This window comes from Oncorhynchus keta, unplaced genomic scaffold, assembly GCF_023373465.1.
Source record: "Oncorhynchus keta strain PuntledgeMale-10-30-2019 unplaced genomic scaffold, Oket_V2 Un_contig_5189_pilon_pilon, whole genome shotgun sequence".
NCBI lineage: Eukaryota > Metazoa > Chordata > Actinopteri > Salmoniformes > Salmonidae > Oncorhynchus > Oncorhynchus keta.
The window spans coordinates 1-15841 of NW_026288162.1; the positions used below are offsets into that span (position 1 = coordinate 1).

General features: G+C 43.2%; 1 long non-coding RNA gene and 1 pseudogene across 1 annotated transcript; one reads left to right on the plus strand and one right to left on the minus strand.

Annotated features, from left to right (window-relative positions):
- Positions 1–93: 93 nt before the first annotated feature.
- On the minus strand, positions 94–14358 carry LOC127925145 (ras association domain-containing protein 6-like; annotated as a pseudogene).
- On the plus strand, positions 10016–12828 carry LOC127925146 (uncharacterized). The gene is made up of 5 exons (XR_008119873.1): positions 10016–10116; positions 10817–11055; positions 11667–11736; positions 12365–12568; positions 12674–12828. It is a non-coding gene; the product is annotated as an uncharacterized LOC127925146 (long non-coding RNA).
- Positions 14359–15841: the final 1483 nt, after the last annotated feature.

The window sequence follows — 15841 nt, forward strand, 5'->3', positions numbered from 1 at the left end:
CTCTGTGCATCTCCCAAAAGCCTCTACCACAAAAACATCACCATTCATAGAAAAGAAAAGAAACAAGAAAAGAAAACAAGAAAGATAACACAGGCGATCTAACTCCAGACACCGCTCAAAAAATTCCCAGCATGCACTAAACACTCCCAGCATGCAAAGAAAGAAAGAAAGAAAGAAAGAAAGAAAGAAAGAAAGAAAGATAGAAAGATAGAAAGAAAGAAAGACATTTGATGGATCAAATCATTTCCTAGATAGGTAATGATCAGGTCAGTTCTCTCATTGACGTTACCTTGTAGTTATAGAAGTGTCCGTTGATGGAGAAGCAGTGTTGCCTGTTCCTCTCTCTCTGTGAGGGACTCCTCTTCACCCTCCTCTTCACCAAGGAAGCATCACTCATACAGCGGATCAGGTTGGACTGCTCCTCCTCCACCTCCGTCTTCTGCTTTGTGGGGGTGGGACGCAGCGTACAGCTTTCATAACTCCTGTAGCTCCCTGGACAGTAGAGTTGGGCGATATTACCTCACCCTTTCCCAATCCCCTCCAACTCACAAGACAGGCAATTCTCTTAACCTCATCTTTACTAGAGGCTGTTCTCCTACTAATCTCACTGTAACCCCCCTCCAGGTCTCTGTTCTCCTACTAATCTCACTGTAACCCCCCTCCAGGTCTCTGTTCTCCTACTAATCTCACTGTCACCTCCTCCAGGTCTCTGTTCTCCTACTAATCTCACTGTCACCTCCTCCAGGTCTCTGTTCTCCTACTAATCTCACTATAACCCCCCTCCAGGTCTCTGTTCTTCTACTAATCTCACTGTAACCCCCCTCCAGGTCTCTGTTCTCCTATTAATCTCACTGTAACCCCCTCCAGGTCTCTGTTCTCCTATTAATCTCACTGTAACCCCTCCAGGTCTCTGTTCTCCTATTAATCTCACTGTAACCTCCTCCAGGTCTCTGTTCTCCTACTAATCTCACTGTAACCCCCCTCCAGGTCTCTGTTCTCCTATTAATCTCACTGTAACCCCCTCCAGGTCTCTGTTCTCCTATTAATCTCACTGTAACCCCCTCCAGGTCTCTGTTCTCCTAGTAATCTCACTGTGACCCCCTCCAGGTCTCTGTTCTCCTACTAATCTCACTGTAACCCCCCTCCAGGTCTCTGTTCTCCTACTAATCTCACTGTAACCCCCCTCCAGGTCTCTGTTCTCCTACTAATCTCACTGTAACCTCCTCCAGGTCTCTGTTCTCCTATTAATCTCACTGTAACTCTCCTCCAGGTCTCTGTTCTCCTATTCATCTCACTGTAACCCTCCTCCAGGTCTCTGTTCTCCTATTCATCTCACTGTAACCCCCTCCAGGTCTCTGTTCTCCTACTAATCTCACTGTGACCCCCTACAGGTCTCTGTTCTCCTACTAATCTCACTGTAACCCCCTCCAGGTCTCTGTTCTCCTACTAATCTCACTGTCACCTCCTCCAGGTCTCTGTTCTCCTACTAATCTCACTATAACCCCCCTCCAGGTCTCTGTTCTTCTACTAATCTCACTGTAACCCCCCTCCAGGTCTCTGTTCTCCTATTAATCTCACTGTAACCCCCTCCAGGTCTCTGTTCTCCTATTAATCTCACTGTAACCTCCTCCAGGTCTCTGTTCTCCTACTAATCTCACTGTAACCCCCCTCCAGGTCTCTGTTCTCCTATTAATCTCACTGTAACCCCCTCCAGGTCTCTGTTCTCCTATTAATCTCACTGTAACCCCCTCCAGGTCTCTGTTCTCCTACTAATCTCACTGTGACCCCCTCCAGGTCTCTGTTCTCCTACTAATCTCACTGTAACCCCCCTCCAGGTCTCTGTTCTCCTACTAATCTCACTGTAACCCCCCTCCAGGTCTCTGTTCTCCTACTAATCTCACTGTAACCTCCTCCAGGTCTCTGTTCTCCTATTAATCTCACTGTAACCCTCCTCCAGGTCTCTGTTCTCCTATTCATCTCACTGTAACCCTCCTCCAGGTCTCTGTTCTCCTATTAATCTCACTGTAACCCCCTCCAGGTCTCTGTTCTCCTACTAATCTCACTGTGACCCCCCTCCAGGTCTCTGTTCTCCTACTAATCTCACTGTAACCCCCCTCCAGGTCTCTGTTCTCCTACTAATCTCACTGTAACCCCCTCCAGGTCTCTGTTCTCCTACTAATCTCACTGTAACCCTCCTCCAGGTCTCTGTTCTCCTATTAATCTCACTGTAACCCCCTCCAGGTCTCTGTTCTCCTACTAATCTCACTGTGACCCCCTCCAGGTCTCTGTTCTCCTACTAATCTCACTGTAACCCCCCTCCAGGTCTCTGTTCTCCAACTAATCTCACTGTAACCCCCTCCAGGTCTCTGTTCTCCTATTAATCTCACTGTAACCCCCTCCAGGTCTCTGTTCTCCTATTAATCTCACTGTAACCCCCCTCCAGGTCTCTGTTCTCCTACTAATCTTACTGTAACCCCCTCCAGGTCTCTGTTCTCCTACTAATCTCACTGTAACCTCCTCCAGGTCTCTGTTCTCCTACTAATCTTACTGTAACCTCCTCCAGGTCTCTGTTCTCCTATTAATCTCACTGTAACACCCTCCAGGTCTCTGTTCTCTGTTTAATCTCACTGTAACCCCCCTCCAGGTCTCTGTTCTCCTATTAATCTCACTGTAACCCCCTCCAGGTCTCTGTTCTCTGTTTAATCTCACTGTAACCCCCCTCCAGGTCTCTGTTCTCCTATTAATCTCACTGTAACCCCCCTCCAGGTCTCTGTTCTCCTATTAATCTCACTGTAACCCCCCTTCAGGTCTCTGTTCTCCTATTAATCTCACTGTAACCCCCTCCAGGTCTCTGTGCACTCTCCCCTTTCCTCCCGGCTGGCTCGGCCTTCCTGCTACGTCGCTGAGTGACTCATTGTGAAGCTTACAGAACGGGGCTGCGGGCAGCTGAGCAAATATTTTTGAAAATACTAAACTTCCATAGGACCTATCATCCTTTTACTCCCTCCTGTCTACCTTCTGTTCCTCGGTATCTGCTGCTACTTACTACCATTAAATGTCATGGTTCTATCCTGAAACTGTTCCTCGGTATCTGCTGCTACTTTCTACCATTAAATGTCATGGTTCTATCCTGAAACTGTTCCTCGGTATCTGCTGCTACTTTCTACCATTAAATGTCATGGTTATATCCTGAAACTGTTTTCTACATTCTCCTCCATCCTTAATCCCCCCCTCCCTCTCTGCAGGTGACTTTTACTCAATGACTTTGAAAAAAAGATTGACGATATCTTTTACTCGTTCACATCCTATTGAGTCCACTGGTTTCACTCACACAGATCATCCCCTCCTCTCTTCTCCAGGCCATCTCTGGAGACCTTCCCCCATTCCTCACTTCCCTCAGCAAACTCATCCCTGACCAGTGGTTGCGTCCCCTCTGACCTTTTAGTTGTTCTTAAACGTTTGACTAGTGGTGTAAATATACAGTACCAGTTAAAATGCACCTACTCCGCGACGCATATAAGGCCCTGCCCCGCCCCCCTTTCGGGAAAGCTGACCACGACTCCATTTTGCTGATCCCTGCCTACAGGCAGAAATTAAAACAAGAGGCTCCCACGCTGAGGTCTATCCAACGCTGGTCAGACCAAGCTGACTCTACACTCCAAGACTGCTTCCATCACGTGGACTGGGACATGTTTCGTATTGCGTCAGATGGAAATATTGACGAATACGCTGATTCGGTGTGCGAGTTCATTAGAACGTGCGTCGAAGATGTCGTTCCCATAGCAACGATAAAAACATTCCCAAACCAGAAACCGTGGATTGATGGCAGCATTCGCGTGAAACTGAAAGCGCGAACCACTGCTTTTAATCAGGGCAAGGTGTCTGGTAACATGTCCGAATATAAACAATGCAGCTATTCCCTCCGCAAGGCTATTAAACAAGCTAAGCGTCAGTACAGAGACAAAGTGGAATCTCAATTCAATGGCTCAGACACAAGAGGCATGTGGCAGGGTCTACAGTCAATCACGGACTACAAGAAGAAACCCAGCCCAGTCACGGACCAGGATGCCTTGCTCCCAGGCAGACTAAATAACTTTTGCCCGCTTTGAGGACAATACAGTGCCACTGACACGGCCTGCAACGAAAACATGCGGTCTCTCCTTCACTGCAGCCGAGGTGAGTAAGACATTTAAACGTGTTAACCCTCGCAAGGCTGCAGGCCCAGACGGCATCCCCAGCCGCGCCCTCAGAGCATGCGCAGACCAGCTGGCCGGTGTGTTTATGGACATATTCAATCAATCCCTATACCAGTCTGCTGTTCCCACATGCTTCAAGAGGGCCACCATTGTTCCTGTTCCCAAGAAAGCTAAGGTAACTGAGCTAAACGACTACCGCCCGTAGCACTCACTTCCGTCATCATGAAGTGCTTTGAGAGACTAGTCAGGACCATATCACCTCCACCCTACCTGACACCCTAGACCCACTCCAATTTGCTTACCGCCCAAATAGGTCCACAGACGATGCAATCTCAACCAGACTGTACACTGCCCTAACACACCTGGACAAGAGGAATACCTATGTGAGAATGCTGTTCATCGACTACAGCTCGGCATTCAACACCATAGTACCCTCCAAGCTCGTCATCAAGCTCGAGACCCTGGGTCTCGACCCCGCCCTGTGCAACTGGGTACTGGACTTCCTGACGGCCGCCCCAGGTGGTGAGGGTAGGCAACAACATCTCCTCCCCGCTGATCCTCAACACGGGGCCCCACAAGGGTGCGTTCTGAGCCCTCTCCTGTACTCCTGTTCACCCACGACTGCGTGGTCACGCACGCCTCCAACTCAATCATCAAGTTTGCGGAAGACACAACAGTGGTAGGCTTGATTACCAACAACGACGAGACGGCCTACAGGGAGGAGGTGAGGGCCCTCGGAGTGTGGTGTCAGGAAAATAACCTCACACTCAACGTCAACAAAACTAAGGAGATGATTGTGGACTTCAGGAAACAGCAGAGGGAACACCCCTATCCACATCGATGGAACAGTAGTGGAGAGGGTAGCTAGTTTTAAGTTCCTCGGCATACACACCACAGACAAACTGAATTGGTCCACTCACACTGACAGCGTCGTGAAGAAGGCGCAGCAGCGCCTATTCAACCTCAGGAGGCTGAAGAAATTCGGCTTGTCACCAAAAGCACTCACAAACTTCTACAGATGCACAATCGAGAGCATCCTGGCGGGCTGTATCACCGCCTGGTACGGCAACTGCTCCGCCCTCAACCGTAAGGCTCTCCAGAGGGTAGTGAGGACTGCACAACGCATCACCGGGGGCAAACTACCTGCCCTCCAGGACACCTACACCACCCGATGTTACAGGAAGGCCATAAAGATCATCAAGGACATCAACCACCCGAACCACTGCCTGTTCACCCCGCTATCATCCAGAAGGCGAGGTCAGTACAGGTGCATCAAAGCTGTGACCGAGAGACTGAAAAACAGCTTCTATCTCAAGGCCATCAGACTGTTAAACAGCCACCACTAACATTGAGTGGCTGCTGCCAACACACTGTCATTGACACTGACCCAACTCCAGCCATTTTAATAATGGGAAATGATGTAAATATATCACTAGCCACTTTAAACAATGCTACCTTATATAATGTTACTTACCCTACATTATTCATCTCATATGCATATGTATATACTGTACTCTACATCATCGACTGCATCCTTATGTAATACATGTATCACTAGCCACTTTAACTATGCCACTTTGTTTACTTTGTCTACACACTCATCTCATATGTATATACTGTACTCGATACCATCTACTGTATGCTGCTCTGTACCATCACTCATTCATATAACCTTATGTACATATTCCTTATCCCCTTACACAGTGTATAAGACAGTAGTTTTGGAATTGTTAGTTAGATTACTTGTTGGTTATCACTGCATTGTCGGAACTAGAAGCACAAGCATTTCGCTACACTCACATTAACATCTGCTAACCATGTGTATGTGACAAATACAATTTGATTTGATTTGATTTGATTTGACTCATTCAAGGGTTTCTTTATGTTCTGTAGAACAATAGTGTAGATATCAAAACTATGAAATAACACATCGAGTCATGTAGTAACCAAAAAAATGGAAACAAAAAAATAAAATAATAATTAGGTTCTTCAAAGTAGCCTTGATGACAGCTTTGCTCACTTTACACATGCTTGGCATTCTCTCAACCAGCTTCATGAGGTAGTGACCTGAAATGGATTTTAATTAAGAGGTGTGCCGTTAAGTTATTTTGTGGAATTTCTTTCCTTCTTAATTCATTTGAGCCAATCAGTTGACTTGTGATAAGGTAGGGGTGGTATACAGAAGATAGCCCTATTTGGTAAAATACCAAGTCCATATTATGGTGAGAACAGCTCAAATAAGCAAAGAGAAACGACAGACCATCATTACTTTAAGACATGAAGGTCAGTCAATACGGAAAATGTCAAGAACTTTGAAAGTTTCTTAAAGGTCATTCACAAAAACCATCAAGTGCTATGATGAAACTGGCTCATGAGGTCCGTCACAGGAAAGGAAGATGCAGAGTTAACTCTGCTGTTGAGGATAAGTTCATTAGAGTTACCAGCCTCAGATTGCAGCCCAAATAAATGCTTTTCAGAGTTCAATTAACAGATACATCTCAACATCTCATGGTCGAATTGCTGCAAAGAAACCACTACTAAAGGACTCCAATAATAAAAAGAGACTTGCTTGGGCCAAGAAACACAAACAATGGACATTAGACCTGTGAAAACCTGTCATTTGGTCTGATGAGTCCAAATAAAAAAATGTTGGTTCACCGCAGAGTCTTTGTGAGACGCAGAGTAGGTGGACAGATGATTCTCCACATGTGTGGTTCCCACTGTGAAGCATGGAGGAGGAGGTGTGGGGGTGCTTTGATGGTGGCACAGTGATTTATTTAGAATTCAAGGTACACTTATTAAGCATGGCTACCACAGAATTCTGCAGCAATATGCCATCCCATCTGGTTTGCGCTTAGTGGGACTACTATTTGTTTTTCAACAGGACAATGACCCCAAACACACCTCCAGTCCTTGAAAGGGCAGTTTGACCAAGAAGGAGAGTGATTGAGCTCTGCATCAGATGACCTGGCCTCCATAATCACCCGACCTCAACCCAATTGAGATGGTTTGGGATGAATTGGACCGCAGAGTGAAGGAAAAGCAGTCAAAAAGTGCTCAGCATATGTGGGAACTCCTTCAAGACTGTTTGAAAAGCATTCCAGGTGAAGCTGGTTGAGAGAATGCGAATGCAAGAGTGTGCTAAGCTGTCACCAAGGCAAAAGGTGGCTACATTGAAGAATTTAAAATATATTTGGTTTTGTTTTTAACACTTTTTGGTTACTACATAACTCCATATGTGTTATTTCATAGCATTGATGTCTTCGTTGTTATTCTACAATGTAGAAAATAGTAAAAATAAAGAACAGCCCATGATTGAGTAGGTGTTCTAAAACTATTGACTGGTACGAAATAAACATATATATATTACACATCATAATGTTTTATGGGCAAATAATCACGATCGGACAAGGGTTGACATATCACAACCTTATAATACAGAGCTTTCAATAACCCCTGTATCCTGAGACAGAATAGGTGTACGGTATCCATATTAGGACAGTCTCAGCAGGAGTTGTTTTAGTCTCAGCAGGAGTTGCAACTGTCTCATGTGTCATTCGTTAAAATGACGTTGTCCTAATATGGACACCATACAGCAAATTTAGTTCATTTCTCAATGGGGACATTAATTGGAGATTAATTTAGACCTTCAATCAACTATTCATTCAACTGATGGCTTTAGTGGCAATGAACTGAAGGGGACACCTGCAGTGTGGTTGTTAAGGTGAGGTTACCTGTAATGTGGTTGTTAGGGTGAGGTTACCTGTAGTGTGGTTGTTAACGTGAGGTTACCTGTAGTGTGGTTGTTAAGGTGAGTTTACCTGTAATGTGGTTGTTAAGGTGAGGTTACCTGAAGTGTGGTTGTTAATGTGAGTTTACCTGTAGTGTGGTTGTTAATGTGAGGTTACCTGTAGTGTGGTTGTTAATGTGAGGTTACCTGCAGTGTGGTTGTTAACGTGAGGTTACCTGCAGTGTGGTTGTTAAGGTGAGTTTACCTGTAATGTGGTTGTTAACGTGAGGTTACCTGTAGTGTGGTTGTTAAGGTGAGTTTACCTGTAATGTGGTTGTTAACGTGAGGTTACCTGTAGTGTGGTTGTTAAGGTGAGTTTACCTGTAATGTGGTTGTTAAGGTGAGGTTACCTGTAATGTGGTTAGGGTGAGGTTACCTGCAGTGTGGTGGTTAAGGTGAGGTTACCTGCAGTGTGGTTGTTAAGGTGAGGTTACCTGCAGTGTGGTTGTTAAGGTGAGGTTACCTGCAGTGTGGTTGTTAAGGTGAGTTTACCTGCAGTGTGGTTGTTAAGGTGAGTTTACCTGTAATGTGGTTAGGGTGAGGCACCCTGTAATGAGGTTGTCAAGGTGAGATTACCTATAATGTGGTTAAGGTGAGGCACCCTGTAATGTGGTTAGGGTGAGGTTACCTGTAGTGTGGTTGTTAAGGTGAGGTTACCTGTAGTGTGGTTGTTAAGGTGAGGTTATCTGTAGTGTGGTTGTTAAGGTGAGGTTACCTGTAGTGTGGTTGTTAAGGTGAGGTTACCTGTAGTGTGGTTGTTATAGTTAAGGTGATGTTACCTGTAGTGTGGTTGTTATAGTTAAGGTGAGGTTACCTGTAGTGTGGTTGTAATAGTTAAGGTGATGTTACCTGTAATGTGGTTGTTAAGGTGATGTCACCTGTAGTGTGGTTGTTATAGTTAAGGTGAGGTTACCTGTAGTGTGGTTGTTATAGTTAAGGTGAGGTTACCTGTAATGTGGTTGTTAAGGTGAGGTTACCTGTAGTGTGGTTGCTATAGTTAATGTGAGGTTACCTGTAATGTGGTTAGGTGAGGTTACCTGTAGTGTGGTTGTTAACGTGAGGTTACCTGTAGTGTGGTTGTTAAGGTGAGTTTACCTGTAATGTGGTTGTTAAGGTGAGGTTACCTGTAGTGTGGTTGTTAAGGTGAGTTTACCTGTAATGTGGTTGTTAAGGTGAGGTTACCTGTAATGTGGTTAGGGTGAGGTTACCTGCAGTGTGGTGGTTAAGGTGAGGTTACCTGCAGTGTGGTTGTTAAGGTGAGGTTACCTGCAGTGTGGTTGTGGGGTGAGATTACCTGCAGTGTGGTTGTTAAGGTGAGTTTACCTGCAGTGTGGTTGTTAAGGTGAGTTTACCTGTAATGTGGTTAGGGTGAGGCACCCTGTAATGAGGTTGTCAAGGTGAGATTACCTATAATGTGGTTAAGGTGAGGCACCCTGTAATGTGGTTAGGGTGAGGTTACCTGTAGTGTGGTTGTTAAGGTGAGGTTACCTGTAGTGTGGTTGTTAAGGTGAGGTTATCTGTAGTGTGGTTGTTAAGGTGAGATTACCTGTAGTGTGGTTGTTAAGGTGAGGTTACCTGTAGTGTGGTTGTTAAGGTGAGGTTACCTGTAGTGTGGTTGTTATAGTTAAGGTGAGGTTACCTGTAGTGTGGTTGTTATAGTTAAGGTGAGGTTACCTGTAGTGTGGTTGTTAAGGTGATGTTACCTGTAGTGTGGTTGTTATAGTTAAGGTGATGTTACCTGTAGTGTGGTTGTTATAGTTAAGGTGATGTTACCTGTAGTGTGGTTGTTAAGGTGAGGTTACCTGTAGTGTGGTTGCTATAGTTAAGGTGAGGTTACCTGTAATGTGGTTGTTATAGTTAAGGTGATGTTACCTGTAGTGTGGTTGTTATAGTTTAGGTGATGTTACCTGTAGTGTGGTTGTTAAGGTGATGTTACCTGTAGTGTGGTTGTTATAGTTAAGGTGAGGTTACCTGTAGTGTGGTTGTTATAGTTAAGGTGATGTTACCTGTAGTGTGGTTGTTAAGGTGATGTTACCTGTAGTGTGGTTGTTATAGTTAAGGTGATGTTACCTGTAGTGTGGTTGTTATAGTTAAGGTGATGTTACCTGTAATGTGGTTGTTATAGTTAAGGTGATGTTACCTGTAGTGTGGTTGTTATAGTTAAGGTGATGTTACCTGTAGTGTGGTTGTTATAGTTAAGGTGAGGTTACCTGTAGTGTGGTTGTTATAGTTTAGGTTAGGTTACCTGTAATGTGGTTGTTATAGTTAAGGTGAGGTTACCTGTAGTGTGGTTGTTATAGTTAAGGTGATGTTACCTGTAGTGTGGTTGTTATAGTTAAGGTGATGTTACCTGTAGTGTGGTTGTTATAGTTAAGGTGATGTTACCTGTAGTGTGGTTGTTATAGTTAAGGTGATGTTACCTGTAGTGTGGTTGTTATAGTTAAGGTGATGTTACCTGTAGTGTGGTTGTTATAGTTAAGGTGATGTTACCTGTAGTGTGGTTGTTATAGTTAAGGTGATGTTACCTGTAGTGTGGTTGTTATAGTTAAGGTGATGTTACCTGTAGTGTGGTTGTTATAGTTAAGGTGAGGTTACCTGTAATGTGGTTGTTATAGTTAAGGTGAGGTTACCTGTAGTGTGGTTGTTATAGTTAAGGTGAGGTTACCTGTAGTGTGGTTGTTATAGTTAAGGTGAGGTTACCTGTAGTGTGGTTGTTATAGTTAAGGTGAGGTTACCTGTAGTGTGGTTGCTATAGTTAAGGTGAGGTTACCTGTAATGTGGTTGTTATAGTTAAGGTGAGGTTACCTGTAGTGTGGTTGTTATAGTTAAGGTGATGTTACCTGTAGTGTGGTTGTTAAGGTGAGGTTACCTGTAGTGTGGTTGCTATAGTTAAGGTGATGTTACCTGTAATGTGGTTGTTATAGTTAAGGTGAGGTTACCTGTAGTGTGGTTGTTATAGTTAAGGTGAGGTTACCTGTAATGTGGTTGTTATAGTTAAGGTGAGGTTACCTGTAGTGTGGTTGTTATAGTTAAGGTGATGTTACCTGTAGTGTGGTTGTTATAGTTAAGGTGAGGTTACCTGTAGTGTGGTTGTTATAGTTAAGGTGATGTTACCTGTAGTGTGGTTGTTATAGTTAAGGTGAGGTTACCTGTAGTGTGGTTGTTATAGTTAAGGTGAGGTTACCTGTAGTGTGGTTGTTAAGGTGAGGTTACCTGTAGTGTGGTTGTTATAGTTAAGGTGAGGTTACCTGTAGTGTGGTTGTTATAGTTAAGGTGAGGTTACCTGTAGTGTGGTTGTTATAGTTAAGGTGAGGTTACCTGTAGTGTGGTTGTTATAGTTAAGGTGAGGTTACCTGTAGTGTGGTTGTTATAGTTAAGGTGAGGTTACCTGTAGTGTGGTTGTTATAGTTAAGGTGAGGTTACCTGTAGTGTGGTTGTTATAGTTAAGGTGAGGTTACCTGTAGTGTGGTTGTTATAGTTAAGGTGATGTTACCTGTAGTGTGGTTGTTATAGTTAAGGTGAGGTTACCTGTAGTGTGGTTGTTATAGTTAAGGTGATGTTACCTGTAGTGTGGTTGTTATAGTTAGGTGAGGTTACCTGTAGTGTGGTTGTTATAGTTAAGGTGAGGTTACCTGTAGTGTGGTTGTTAAGGTGAGGTTACCTGTAATGTGGTTGTTAAGGTGATGTTACCTGTAGTGTGGTTGTTATAGTTAAGGTGAGGTTACCTGTAATGTGGTTGTTATAGTTAAGGTGAGGTTACCTGTAGTGTGGTTGTTATAGTTAAGGTGATGTTACCTGTAGTGTGGTTGTTATAGTTTAGGTGAGGTTACCTGTAATGTGGTTGTTATAGTTAAGGTGAGATTACCTGTAGTGTGGTTGTTAAGGTGAGGTTACCTGTAATGTGGTTGTTATAGTTAAGGTGATGTTTCTGTAGTGTGGTTGTTAAGGTGAGGTTACCTGTAGTGTGGTTGTTATAGTTAAGGTGATGTTACCTGTAGTGTGGTTGTTAAGGTGAGGTTACCTGTAGTGTGGTTGTTATAGTTAAGGTGAGGTTACCTGTAGTGTGGTTGTTATAGTTAAGGTGAGGTTACCTGTAGTGTGGTTGTTAAGGTGAGGTTACCTGTAGTGTGGTTGCTATAGTTAAGGTGAGGTTACCTGTAATGTGGTTGTTATAGTTAAGGTGAGGTTACCTGTAGTGTGGTTGCTATAGTTAAGGTGAGGTTACCTGTAGTGTGGTTGTTATAGTTAAGGTGAGGTTACCTGTAGTGTGGTTGTTATAGTTAAGGTGAGGTTACCTGTAGTGTGGTTGTTATAGTTAAGGTGAGGTTACCTGTAGTGTGGTTGTTAAGGTGAGGTTACCTGTAATGTGGTTGTTAAGGTGAGGTTACCTGTAGTGTGGTTGTTATAGTTAAGGTGAGGTTACCTGTAGTGTGGTTGTTATAGTTAAGGTGATGTTACCTGTAGTGTGGTTGTTATAGTTAAGGTGAGGTTACCTGTAGTGTGGTTGTTATAGTTAAGGTGAGGTTACCTGTAGTGTGGTTGTTATAGTTAAGGTGATGTTACCTGTAGTGTGGTTGTTAAGGTGAGGTTACCTGTAGTGTGGTTGTTATAGTTAAGGTGATGTTACCTGTAGTGTGGTTGTTATAGTTAAGGTGATGTTACCTGTAGTGTGGTTGTTATAGTTAAGGTGATGTTACCTGTAGTGTGGTTGTTATAGTTAAGGTGATGTTACCTGTAATGTGGTTGTTATAGTTAAGGTGATGTTACCTGTAGTGTGGTTGTTAAGGTGAGGTTACCTGTAGTGTGGTTGTTATAGTTAAGGTGATGTTACCTGTAGTGTGGTTGTTATAGTTAAGGTGATGTTACCTGTAGTGTGGTTGTTAAGGTGAGGTTACCTGTAGTGTGGTTGTTATAGTTAAGGTGAGGTTACCTGTAGTGTGGTTGTTATAGTTAAGGTGATGTTACCTGTAGTGTGGTTGTTATAGTTAAGGTGAGGTTACCTGTAGTGTGGTTGTTATAGTTAAGGTGATGTTACCTGTAGTGTGGTTGTTAAGGTGAGGTTACCTGTAATGTGGTTGTTAAGGTGAGGTTACCTGTAGTGTGGTTGTTATAGTTAAGGTGATGTTACCTGTAGTGTGGTTGTTATAGTTAAGGTGAGGTTACCTGTAGTGTGGTTGTTATAGTTAAGGTGAGGTTACCTGTAGTGTGGTTGTTATAGTTTAGGTGAGGTTACCTGTAGTGTGGTTGTTATAGTTAAGGTGAGGTTACCTGTAGTGTGGTTGTTATAGTTAAGGTGAGGTTACCTGTAGTGTGGTTGTTATAGTTAAGGTGAGGTTACCTGTAATGTGGTTGTTAAGGTGAGGTTACCTGTAGTGTGGTTGTTATAGTTAAGGTGATGTTACCTGTAGTGTGGTTGTTATAGTTAAGGTGATGTTACCTGTAGTGTGGTTGTTATAGTTAAGGTGATGTTACCTGTAGTGTGGTTGTTATAGTTAAGGTGAGGTTACCTGTAGTGTGGTTGTTAAGGTGAGGTTACCTGTAGTGTGGTTGTTATAGTTAAGGTGAGGTTACCTGTAGTGTGGTTGTTATAGTTAAGGTGAGGTTACCTGTAGTGTGATTGCTGGTCTCCTCTGCAGGATGCTGCTTGTTGGTCTCCTCTGTCTCATTGATCTGATGGAGGTCTTCAAACTCCCCCCATCGTGTCATCCCCCTGACAGACAGAGAGGGTTTAGCCTGAGTGATGCTTGTATTACTCCATTTGAACTATGACTGTGGTATTGACATAATGCATGATAAAGGTCAAAGGTAACCTCTTGCGTCCATGAGGACTGACTGGACTGACTGGGTCAGGTGACAGTAGGCTGGTGATCGGTTGTTGTTTGTCATCCTGTATTTTGAGCCTGATGGGCTGCCGTACTCCCCAGGAGATATTCAGGGAATCCCTCAAACACCACCTCTCCATCTCTAGTGACATAAACACAGGTCTTAGTCTTAACATTTGATACAACGGTACAACAGTTCAGAACACGTTGGTTAGGTTAACGGTACAGAGCTGTAAACACGTTGGTTAGGTTAACGGTACAGAGCTGTAAACACGTTGGTTAGGTTAACGGTACAGAGCTGTAAACACGTTGGTTAGGTTAACGGTACAGAGCTGTAAACACGTTGGTTAGGTTTTAACGGTACAGAGCTGTAAACACGTTGGTTGGGTTTTAACGGTACAGAGCTGTCAACACGTTGAAGATTTTTTGGGGTGGTTTTTTGGGGTGGTTAAAGTTAAAGTGATAATTAGATCTATCGTCCACCCGATTCTGACACTGGTCGTTTCACTGATATCTTTGCATCAACCTTGGATTTGATTGGGTGATTCATTTCTATTGGGTGTTTTCAACATAAGTTAAATTAAAAATTAGAACCACTCACTGACACCTGACTTGTTGAATACTTGATACTCCATCTACAGTATCTGTATCCCCTCATCTATAAGACCACAGACTGACCAGTTCACCTGTATCCCCTCATCCATAAGACCACAGACTGACCAGTTCACCTGTATCCCCTCATCTATAAGACCACAGACTGACCAGTTCACCTGTATCCCCTCATCTATAAGACCACAGACTGACCAGTTCACCTGTATCCCCTCATCTATAAGACCACAGACTGACCAGTTCACCTGTATCCCCTCATCTATAAGACCACAGACTGACCAGTTCATCTGTATCCCCTCATCTATAAGACCACAGACTGACCAGTTCACCTGTATCCCCTCATCTATAAGACCACAGACTGACCAGTTCACCTGTATCTCCTCATCTATAAGACCACAGACTGACCAGTTCACCTGTATCCCCTCATCTATAAGACCACAGACAACCCGTTCATATGACACCCTAATTGATCATATTTGTACTAATTCTTTGAATAATGTGGCTAATACAGGTATACTTTATTTTGACATTAATGACCACTTTCCAATTTCCCACTTCTCTTTGGCAGTTGGACATGAACAGATGGGAAAGATCAGTAGCGTTAAGGGTAGAATATTTAACTAAAGTAATTGTGAGCTCATTAAGATGTTGATTGATGATATTTCATGGTAAAATGTTTATAGTCAGGCTGATGTGGAGTCTGCTTTACCTGACTTTTCTCACATCATTTAATTGTGTATTTCCCCACTGCTTTCCCTTAGTTAAACCATGTAAGAGAGCATCAGAAGGGTTCAGGAAACCTTGGTTTACAAAACGTTCTCTGTAAAATAAAAAAAAAGCATTTCCTCTCCTCTGAATTCTGCAAATTACAAAAAGTGTATGAGCAAATTTAATCTCCTACTTCAGATATTCCCAAAAATATATTTTCCTAACATATTCCAAGAATCCTTAAATAATATATAAATTCAACTTGGAAAATCATCAATCAACTGTTAGGCATCTACAACTACAAATAGGCATCTACAACTATTCCATCTCAATGTATTGTGGGAAATAAGACCTATAGTGATCTTGACTGTATTTCATGTTAATTTAAAAACTGTTTTGTGAATGTTGGTTCCTCTCTGTCAAAGAAAATAGAGCACTGATGTAAATCTCCTGGATTACATTAAGGGACAGAAAATAGAGCACTGATGTAAATCTCCTGGATTACATTAAGGGACAGAAAATAGAGCACTGATGTAAATCTCCTGGATTACATTAAGGGACAGAAAATAGAGCACTGATGTAAATCTCCTGGATTACATTAAGGGACAGAAAATAGAGCACTGATGTAAATCTCCTGGATTACATTAAGGGGCAGAAAATAGAGCACTGATGTAAATCTCCTGGATTACATTAAGGGACAGAAAATAGAGCACTGA